The 11,439-nt window shown below is 39.9% G+C and overlaps 1 long non-coding RNA gene across 1 annotated transcript; it reads left to right on the top strand.

Annotated features, from left to right (window-relative positions):
* The first annotated feature begins 527 nt into the window (after positions 1-527).
* LOC121719999 lies at positions 528-6,230 on the top strand. The gene is made up of 6 exons (XR_006034424.1): positions 528-681; positions 2,508-2,531; positions 2,658-2,687; positions 2,780-2,833; positions 3,276-3,326; positions 5,549-6,230. It is a non-coding gene; the product is annotated as an uncharacterized LOC121719999 (long non-coding RNA).
* Positions 6,231-11,439: the final 5,209 nt, after the last annotated feature.

Here is an 11,439-nt window from a genome sequence, read left to right as displayed (position 1 = left end):
GTTTCTATTTATTGGTTAAGTGGTCCTTGGTCTGAAAAAGTTTGAGAAACACTGGTATAAAGTATTACCAACTTGATTCCTTACTTTAACTAGAAACACATCTTTGATGTTATAACAATACACATTCATTAAACCTGATCTAAAGCAGACTGAAGTTAACTATGGCTGTCTTTAAACATCTTCAAGATTAATTGTCACACCACTTCATGTGTAATAATTCATTACTATTTATTAATTAATTAATTAATTAATCAATCAATCAATTAATCGTGGTCTGTACTACACATTTTGTTTCCCTACTCCTAACATGGCAACAGTCCCAGGACCCTTGACTAGGACACTGCATGGATATCTTTTAGCCAAGGAAAACAATACCCCATCCGGAGATGATGTGCCATTGCAAGCTGTTTTTCCGACAATCACTGCAGCTTTAAGAGTATACCACGCCCAAGAACATATGATTAGATGAACAACCAATCAGTGAAGGAAGAATAAAAATCTGGTTAAAACCGGTTTCTATCTTAGCCTACATTTCAATATAAATAGGTAATAAACATATTGCTATTCATTTATTTTCGTTAAGGCGCGAGTCAGTACATAGCGTCTGTGCCTTTTCCGTATTACTTATCTGAATAAGCAGACGCTTTTGTCCAAAAAAGTGACAAGATGCCCAAGAGAAAGGTAAGGAATTCGCGCCTGTTTTTTTTTATATTATTATTAACGTTTAAAATCGTTTGTTATTTTCGGCGGTCAAAAGAACTACATGCATTTAATAGCTGTGCAAGTGTTTACCTTATCGTCTGTTTCAGTGAGTAAATGGCACGTACTTAACTTGAAGCTGATTTGTTTCTTCAGACATTCAAGTTTACGTTAGCGTTCTCACATCACAGCCAGCTGATATTTGTGTGGGATTTACTGTTAACGTTACTTACTTGGGAAATGGCGGCAACGTTAGCTGGATTGTCTAAATGTAATAAGAGATCAACGGCAAACACCTTTTGTGCAAATGCATTTATCCAACTGGCCTATGATTATTTGGGCTCTATTGCGCTATATAAATAAAAGTGATATGGGGATAACGTTGCTAGATTTGCCGCCTCGACGGTTAACGTTAACGTTTTGACTTGCTTGGGCATTCAAACGCGTTCATTGACGTATCTCAAGAAGTCGATCTTGCGCCACAAGCGCACAGCCAAACTATTGTTGAACCCGACGTTTAATGGTGCTCAAGTAGATTCTAAACTATGTTAAAAATGGTAATTGACCTTGTTTGGCCTCTTGATGGTTGCTAGCTTGGTCAGATAATTCGCATTGTTTATCTTCTTTCGACTAACGTTAACCCCTGCAGCTGACTAGTTGACTCGAATATTTAACACACAACCCTGTAACGTTGCGGTCGACTTTACAGTTGGTATGAAACACGTAGCTTATATTATGGCTAACGTTAGGTTGCTGATGATGCTTTTTGCTTGCTGCCAGTAGTCTGCTAACGTCAGACTGTCGACCATCTTCCTTGAACATCAGTGTGGTGAATGCAGTGAATGTCAACTTAACAATTTGTTAACATTAGCAGAACATATTGTGTTTATATTTAGCTAAATGTAATAGGGCTTACATTTGCCACAGTCATGGTACAAGAAAACCAACGGCTGTCTACTGTCAGTCATAGTAAAACTACTAGCCAACGTTAGCTTAACTAGGTCTACTCCGTGATATTGACACACTTCGATGGCGTGCTAACAGTTAGCCCGCCCATATGACGTTAGCTTCTCTGCTGTTATTAAGTGACCTTTATGGCGGGCTAACCTTAAAGTATTTTTCATGTATTGCAGTGATCATTCGACGTTACTAATGTTATTATTCGTTACAATAGAGATTAACGTCGTTCTGGCGCTTGGTGGTCATCGAAAAGACAACATTTGTCTTCCTCTTATGATAGGATTTTGAACCATGATGACAGGCGCGCATTGGTAGAAAGGAAGCAGAACAAAAGGAGCATCAATGCACCGCGGCTGCAAACAGATTTGAATTTGAGCGGGAATGGGCTATCGTTCATATAGTCAAATGAAAACATCTGTCACACTCATCTCGGAAATCGCCCTCATTTGGAAACACGACAAAGATTCGCGCCAATCGTTGTGTGTAGCATTCTCAGTGGAGATTCGACGTTTTGTGCAATGTTATGGAACTCTTTGCCTTTAATTGCTGCTTTCATAGATTATGATATTTGCCAGACACTTTTTGTCCAAAGCGGTTTTCGGTATACACTACATTAGTTAAAGAAAAATAGTTTCAAATAAAATTCAACAAAAGTGTCTAGCAAATAACATAAAGATAAACAGTGATGTCACTACCTCTTAAACAAATCAGAGGAGAGAATAGTCAACTATGGAAATTACATTCGGCCCTATGTTTAAGCTTAATATTATATTTAATTTAAGCATAGGGGAATGTGTATTGTTACAATAATGACGTTATGTCTGTTCTCTTTTTTTGTTCCATGCTAGGCTGACAAAAAAGGCAGTGAAGAGGTTTGTGTATAGTTTAAACATAATTCAGCATGTATTGTCAAATTTTTTTTTTTTTTTTTTACACATTTGTACATGCATGTACTTAACTTTACTAAACATGTGTATATTTTTATTAAATTTTCACAGCCAGCACGGCGGTCTGCAAGGTTGTCGGCTGTAAGTAGTATTTCCAATTCAGTTATGATATCCCGTAGAGGTTATACCCTCAAAAGTGGTAATCAATTGTATTGTATTTTTCATCTTATCAGAAACCAGCACCTCCAAAGCCAGCCCCCAAACCCAAAAAGGCAGCACCACCGAAGGTATGATTACGTTAATTGGAGACAGAAGTTGATTGCAGGCCCAAATTAACATAAATAAATTAAATTAAAAAAGTGAATGGACCACTACTCATTCTCTCTCATTGCAGTTATATGAAATTGAACATTGAGTATATTTGGTACCATGTACTTATGAATTAATCTTTTTATTTATGTACTGACTTGTTTACAGTTGATATTCTGAATATTGCTGTAGAAATGTCCTTCAGTCAAAGTAGTTTGTGTGGCAGCTTTGTCACAGTTCCTTGAATAATTTGGATATGATTTTTTAAAATGTTTGTTTTTATATACAATCATGCAGCATATGATGTCCTGGTGGAATGATGCCCTTAGGAATGTTTGTTTGTCAATGTAATGCTCAAACATGTCACAGAGTAACTTCACACATGACTAGCTATTCAAATCTTTCACATCTGTTTTGCAGAAAGCAGCCAAGGGAAAGAAGCCTGCTGAAAATGGCGAGGCCAAGGCAGAGGTGTGTATGGTTTCAAAATGTTAACAAATTGCATACTGTTAAAAGCATGCAATGAGATAATTGGGGGGAGGGGGCAAAAACTTACTTAAATGTCTAAACTTTAACCTCACACTTGCAGTAAAGATGTGATTACAAGTACTCCATTCAGTTACATGGACATGACTTTCGATGTAAATTACCAAGTTGTATGGTTTCATGCACACAACAGTAGAGCCAATTTCATTTGAGGTGGTTGTATAATAAAGGTTTCCATGAAATTATGGCAAGAATGTGATTTGTCCTCAAAACTCTACAATGAATCCCAGCACATACAATGAAGTGGGTAGCTTTACATTCTGTAGCATATAAGACAGGCACTTCTGATAAATAAGCCCGGTGAGAAATGTGGGCTAAATTCCATAAATGGGCAAAATGATATTAGTAACTCTTAACTATGTCTGGGAGTTTTAAATTAATCTTGCGTCTCATGACAATTGTCAAGGCACAAATAGTGATTTAAATGGTGAAGTGTGTTGCTCTTGTCAAAGCTGGAGAGTTTGTATGATGTAAGCAAGGACGGCACTCTCAGTTCTCTTTCAAACTTTTAATCGCCAACAATGGACGTATTGGGCTATGCGCCCTTCAGCGTATAATGGCGATTATGCACTGAAGGAGAGCGCTCATCCCGAAACGTTCGTCGTTGGCGATTTAAAAGTTTGAAAGAGAACTGAGAGGGCTGTCCTTGCTAACATCATACATTATCACTGAGGGATTAAGCAAGTCAGTAAGTGTGAGCGTGTTGCTGCTTTAGAGAGTTGCCTCTGCCTCTGGCAGCTTTCACCAATAGACCCTTTCAACAATAAAAACAAAAGCAATGCTTGAACGTTCTATTTGGGCCCCAATCTACTTCCTCTGCATTAAGATAACATATGGAATGTTAAAAAGGAAGTCTTGTGGGGCCAACTATGATGCTGATAATGGAACTCTCTTGAAAGGGTCCATACCACATTGGGTTCCAGAACGTACGTAAATAGTGCTGCCATTTTGGTGGGGGCAACAATCACTGGAGGCCAATGGAGAAACAGGTGTCTGTGATTGGAAATCAGACAGGTGTCTCTGATTGCCGGCAAGTGTTGCCCATGGACAGTAAGGTGTTTGCCCCCAGCAATATGGCGGCCGCGTTCATGTATGCCACCTAATAGAACTCGACAATGCAGTATCTAGCGTTCTAATATCTATGGCTTTCACCACCGCCCTCCAACACTTTCACCCCCAGATTTAAAATCTGTCATACAAATGATGTTAATAGACCTCTGAAGTTCGCCTACAAAAAAAGCTGCCATCTTTGAGATCCGTTTTCTGTGTTTTTTTTTGTTTGTTTTTTTCCTATGGGAAATTTGAATTATTGCACCTGTTAAACTTACACAGGGACGACAAAGTCTGAAATGCAGACGTTTTCCTCAACACACTTTTGTCCTCTGCCTTCAAGTGGGTACTGTGATCTCCAGTATGTTAAGATGGCAAGCTCAGATTTTTGCTACCACATGGCTAACTTACTACTGCAAGTTGCATTGCAGGTTAGCTCTGGGATAGCAAAAATCAAAGAGTGCTGCCTTCATGTACCAGAGATTACAGTATCCACTTGAAGGCAGAGGACAAAAGTATGTAGAGCAAAACGTTTGCATTTCTGATTTCTTCGTCAAAACAAACAACTCAAAACATACACTTACAATTACTTTCTCATCACAAATATGAAGGGATGGGCTACAAGGGTAGAGGAAGATCTTACTCCCTTAGGGAAAGTGCACAGAGACATAAGGCAAGGGAATACAGCACATGGCTGGCCAACAGAAATGTAAACAGTCCAAAAAAGATGCCAGCAGCACCTGAGAAAGAGGTGTTTTCTGATCACAGCTGCAGTCTGGGTGTCAAGGATTTTGACATGACCTGTTAGCCCACTCGTGAGCTGTGCATATAGTTTGCATACAAAAATCATTAGTGGATGGATGCTACTTGACATTTTTGGGCTGTGTGCATGAATTCCAGAGGGAGTAGATTCTCTGTTTACCTACATATGCATTTCTATTTATCTACACTATAGAGGAACCTGGAAACTTGTATTGAAACTTTACATTGAAGCAAAACCGAGTGTTGATGTAAAATAAATGGTGTTAGTCTCTGCCAACCTATGTGTTTGAGTATTGATCTAATTCTTCTTTTTTATTTTTATTTTTTTATTGTAGGCACAGAAAGTCGAAGCTGCGGGAGATGCCAAATGAATGGCTTTCTTTTGGGTTATTCTGTGTACTTGGTGACTGTACAGTTTGAAATAACTATTTTTTACCAAGTTTTATATAAAAATATCATTTATAGTTTCATTGTTGGCTTATATTTGATGTACTGAAACGGTTTTAAAGTACTCTTGCAGTCATATCCATTTTTATGCCATTGTTTAACAAGCACCGTCCTTACCCAGGCAAAATGATGTTTTAGGCTCCTTTTAGGTTTTAAAACTGCTGAATGTTACAAAAAATGATTATTTTTTTTGTTTTGGTTTTTAAAAGTCTAATTTTTAAAATACCAAACATTATCATAAGGCAGCTAAAAGTGTATTTGTAGAAATGTTTGGAAGAAAAAAGCTTTTAAAACTTGTCATTTTTTTAAATATCTGTAATCAATGAGTACTTGCAAAAATTGTTAAGACCTTTCATTTTGAGACACAGCAGTTGAAATAGTCACTAAATTTTTGTTAATTTATGATAGGCTATCAACCCTGATCAGATGTATAATGTGAATTTAGCGATTTGTTGAAACTGATGAAAGTGTAATTTTGTTAAATATACAAAATTGTTTGAAAACAACTTTTTGTGACTCATAAACACAATGTGTTGTATGTGCTTTTGAATAAAAACATGAAAATGTAAACGTTTTGATATTCATGCACATGCACTCTGAATCAGTAGTAGTTACTGAGTATTAATAGAACTGGCTTTTTGATTGAATTTGGTTGATCACTCATCAAATCCTGTTAAAATCTATTAGTGGTCAGGAGACCTCCAAATAGACTCATTTTATGGAACACATTGGAACAAGGAGTGTAGGAGTCTTTATAGGCAAGTCCATCTTGGTAACGGACTTTGGGCAGTTATCGTCAGCTATTTAGCTATTCAAGTGAATGGGGTGGGATATACAGGTGCTGGTCATATAATTAGAATATCATCAAAAAGTTGATTTTATGTAAGTAATTCCATTCAAAAAGCGAAACTTTTATATTAATTACACAGACTGATATATTTCAAATTCAAATGTTTATTTCTTTTAATGTTGATTATAACTGACAACTCATGATAACCCTAAATTCAGTATCTCAGAAAATTAGAATATTACTTAAAACCAATACATTTTTTTTTTTAGAAATGTTGGCCAATTGAAAAGTATGAACATGTACAGCACTCAATACTTAGTTGGGGCTCCTTTTGCCTGAATTACTGCAGCAATGCGGCGTAGCATGGAGTCGATCAGTCTGTGGCACTGCTCAGGTGTTATGAGAGCCCAGGTTGCTCTGACAGTGGCCTTCAGCTCTTCTGCATTGTTGGGTCTGTCGTATCGCATCTTCCTCTTCACAATACCCCATAGCAGGCATGAAAACTGCTCACCTTTCGGCGAAATTCGCCGTTTTGGCATAGATTTTCTATGGGGTTAAGGTCAGGCGAGTGCTGGCCAATTAAGAACAGGGATACCATGGTCCTAAACCAGATACTGGTAGCTTTGGTGTGCAGGTGCCAAGTCCGAAAAGGAAATCTGCTTCTTCATGAAGTTGGTCAGCAGCGGGAAGCATGAAGTGCTCTAAAACGTCCTGGTAGATGGCTGCGTTGACCCTGGACATCAGAAAACACAGTGGACCAACACCAGCAGATTACATTACATTTGGCTGACGCATTTTAACCAAAGCGACATGGTAACAGTTAAGTTTTAAAGCAATTCTCTCAACAATTTGACAATTTAAAAACGGTAGAGTACAGTAAGAATCAGTACATAATGAGTGCTGTTTTTAAACAGTTGAGTGTCAGTTCAAGACGGCTGGTAAGTGCTCTAGCATCAGCACGACTTGTTGTAAGTTGTGCTATGAGAGAAGATGTTCTTTAAAGAGCTGGGTCTTCAGGAGTTTTTTGAAAATGGAGAGGGATGTCCCTGCCCTTGTAGGAGCAGGCAGTGTGTTCCACCAACGAGGAACAACAGATGAGAAAAGTTTGGATTGGCCTGAGCGTACCGGTGGTAGAGCTAGACGTCGTTCTTCTGAGGAGCGCAGCGGTCTGGAGGTAGCGTATGTCTATGAGGGCCTCCCAGTAAACAAAATAAAGTCCCGGCGACGTCCTTTAAATGTACCCTGGCGAACGTCACCTCCTCGAGACTTTGAGGGGACGTCCTGTAATGGTCACCGCAACGTTATGCGTGCAACGTTTATATTTCCAAGATGGTAAAAAAAAAAAAAATGAAATATGATTTCACGGTATTACACCCTGTAGGCTTCATAGGCTGCTAGGAGAGAGGTTGTCATAACATCAGACCTCATTTATGACTTGCCTGACAAATACATAATCTGTTACTCTTACCTCATGTTTTCACGTCGATCAGTCATGCATGGTATCACGTCCTCCTTATACATTACACTAATGATGAGTAGACAGGGACCTTTGTACCGGGCTAGGATATGCTACTTTCACATCTACGGTGTCTTTTTCTTAATAAACTAATAAAATTTGTAATGGGCATATCCCGTAGCATATTGTTCAAAACATCATCAGAGTAGGCCTAGGCTAGCCTAAGCTAAATTATTCAAACCATATTGTTTCAAAATTCAAAACAAACTAATAATAGCCTTAAATGCGCAATGCATGCTGGGAAGCAAAACTCAACATGAAATAAAGTAGGCTACATGAAATATAACTAGAATGCATTGACGTTATAGACATTCTCTGGTTATATCCACTCTAAGGCGTTTTCTTGGACCTGTGATCAAACAGGGACAGCCTAAAAATAGCCTATGTAAGCATATCTTCCTGGAACATTGCAGATAAAGAAAAATGTATCGTTTTCTCTAGGCTATGAAAGCTCTTTGTAGCCAACTTTAAGCTGAAAGAAATAGATTCCAGATGTTTAGATTTCATATCATTTTTTATTCATAAACAGTAAGGCTCTGGTAAGGCCAGAGATCTTCTGCTCCTTGTCAAAAATCTCATCGGATATGTGCACTCTTCTTTGCCGTTTCCACAAGGAGCTGCTGTGACATCGGGGAAAGCTATGTGTAGCAGATTAGTTTACACCTCCACAATCATTTCTGTGCCATTTCCTCTGTGCGCGATTGGTGGACATCTAATTGCAGGGCGGACTCTTATTTGGGTATTTAGCCAGAGACTTTCTAATGAGGAGACACATCACTCAAAAAATCCTCCATAGAAATGCATGTGGTTAGTTTGTAACGCCAATATGGCCGTTGTCTACACATATCCCACCCCTTCCTCGGCAAAACGTCGAAATGTGAATACATTGAGCCAATCATATGTTGTGTTGTGAAGACATCTTCCCAATCATGTGTTGTGAACTCGCCACTGGAGCAAGATTGGTGTCGTGAAGCCTTGCGCACGCGCATTTCTGCTGAATAGGATGCCCGATGAGTGCCCAAAAAGTGTTGCTATATGGCCGCCGAGTGGAGGGACTTGCCTAAAAGGACTTTGATTTAGTTTAGCGGATATCACCGGGAGGTACTTTTCTCCCTTCTTTGTTTTGCTTCCGGGGTGCCCGTCGTCACTCGGTGGCGTGTGGTGGCAAGTTGACTTGTTTAGCCACTTCAACGACAAGTGTGTTTAGCTTGAGTGGTTCATATTCACTGGCAAGGCTGTTGTAGCGAGCTCCGACGCTGGGTGCTCGATGGGAATCAGCTGGAGCCGTAGCCAAGCCTCTCATAGCTCACTTCATGACCTGCGGTCCCAGAGAGAGGATTCATCGCCACTTGTCGCGTGTGAAGTGAATTACAGCCAAGTGCCTCCACACCATGGAAAGGCTGCTGTTCTGTTGTGCTGTGGATTTGTGGATGACGTTTCCATACGGTCGGGATTGAACGGCGTGCCTAGTTTTGTTGGGGACTATTTGTAGCTTAACGCATGGGGCTACGCAGTGGTGTACTGCCCTCTCTATCGCTCTACCCGCATGCCTACGTCTGGTTGTTGTTTTCTTTGATTTGGCGGCTATACGGTGTGTTGTCCTGTCTTTTGCTTGAATTGCATGTTTATGCTGTTTGTTGTTTTCTTTGATTTGGCGCCTATCACCCGCTATACCGTGGTGTGTTGTCCTGTCTTTTGTTTGACCTGCATGTTTATTTTGTTTGTTGTTTTCTTTGATTTGGTGCATGCGGTTATGCAGTGCTGTACTGTTTCTCCCTATGCTTGACTCGCATGCTTTTCTATTTGTTGGCTTATTGGTGTCTTTGAGGTTTGTGTGTGTGTGATGGTGTGTTTGTGTATGCGTACTGTAACCTAAATTACTGTGACCAGGGCAGCTTCAATGTCAGGATCAACCTCTGGGCCCTGGTGGACACCCTGACTGCCTCCCCCCCTGCCTGAGATAAGTAGCCTTGTTAGCCTAGCTTGATAAAAAGGCTATTGGTGAATGAATGATTGCCATATAATTACTGTCAAGCCTTTTACCAACTCCTGTGCCTCTGTTCCCTCTCTCTCTCTTGCTCTCTCTCTTCCGGACAGGTGTGGTGAGTTTGCCACAGGCGGCAGGCCAACCTTCAGGTGGTGAAGTTCCCCCCTCACTTTTCTCTGCTGTGTACAACGGGTGCTTTATTCTGGATTGCAGTGTACTGTCATTTTCCTTCACGTGTGGTGCGTGTCTTCTGGGTCCCTCCTTTTCCCCCTTTTGGAAAGTCCTGCTTGCTGTGGTAAGCCCCCCGGCCCTGCTCCCCTCCCTTTGATTACGGGTCACAGGTTAAGCTACGGCGTAACAGTGTGGTTACCATCATTAACCATCCAGTAGATTGTGTATTGGGACGATGGTAGATAGATTGATTTGGAATAGAATAGATTAGATTGTGTCGATTGTGGTAGAATAGTGATTGTGATTGTGTTAGATTGTGGTAGAATAGATTGTGTATTGGGTATGTGGGACGACCCAGAGTGATTGCATCTGACCCATGTGTCGTACATGATGCATTGTTTTTATTGTTGAATCTGTGTTGTATGTATCAATAAATTATGTTGACTTAACTCTTGTCTCTGGCCTAAGAGTATACGAATCTGTGTTGCCTTGTGGGTACTATAGGGAATATAGTGTAACTGGTCCTAACCCCCTCGGTGGCGTAGTCGACTCCAAATTTCCTTGCCCCGTCACATATGCTTGACACTTTTAACGAGCATGCGTCAAATAAATTACAATGCCATTTAAACAAGTCATGAAGAAGCAGTATCCTTAATTCTTCTGCAATGTAGATAGTTTTACTTTACAAATTAAGCAGTCACTTCTGTTGCTACTAGGCAACCCTAAACAAGCTACGTGGTCTGTTTTTAACATTTCTCTAGTTTTAATGCATCGTATTCAGCTCCAAAAGTCCTCGGTTCGGCCGTGTGTTTGGTTCTGAAAATAAAACGGATAAGTACATGACTAGATAAACCACTGCCTATTTAGAGCATGTTACATGCATCACGTAATGACAGTTATCTGAAGAAATGCGCATTGTAAGCTACACCAGCTAACATGAATTTGATACAATTAATTTCTTGAATTTGATACAATTCATTCCATGAATTTGATACAATTCATTCCATGAATTTGATACAATTCATAAACTCAAAACGTATGTGCTACATAATTCACATATCAGCAGTGAACCTACTTTGTTCATAGACGCACAACTTCATAAACTGTATGTTGCCATATAGACTACGGTAAGCTAATGAGCAGCTAACCTGCTAGCTAGAGATAACGTTAGATAGATAGATACTTTATTCACCCCCAGAGGAAAAGTAAGCGGGCGCCATTACTGAGCTGTTGCTCGGTAGCATTGCGCCAGTGACTCCTATTGGATTCGTTGCGTCCACTGGGATAACAGCCCGCGATTTACGGCTGTCTCACT

The sequence above is a fragment of the Alosa sapidissima genome, chromosome 10 (genome assembly GCF_018492685.1).
Source record: "Alosa sapidissima isolate fAloSap1 chromosome 10, fAloSap1.pri, whole genome shotgun sequence".
NCBI lineage: Eukaryota > Metazoa > Chordata > Actinopteri > Clupeiformes > Clupeidae > Alosa > Alosa sapidissima.
This window is presented reverse-complemented; position numbering and strand designations above follow the sequence as displayed.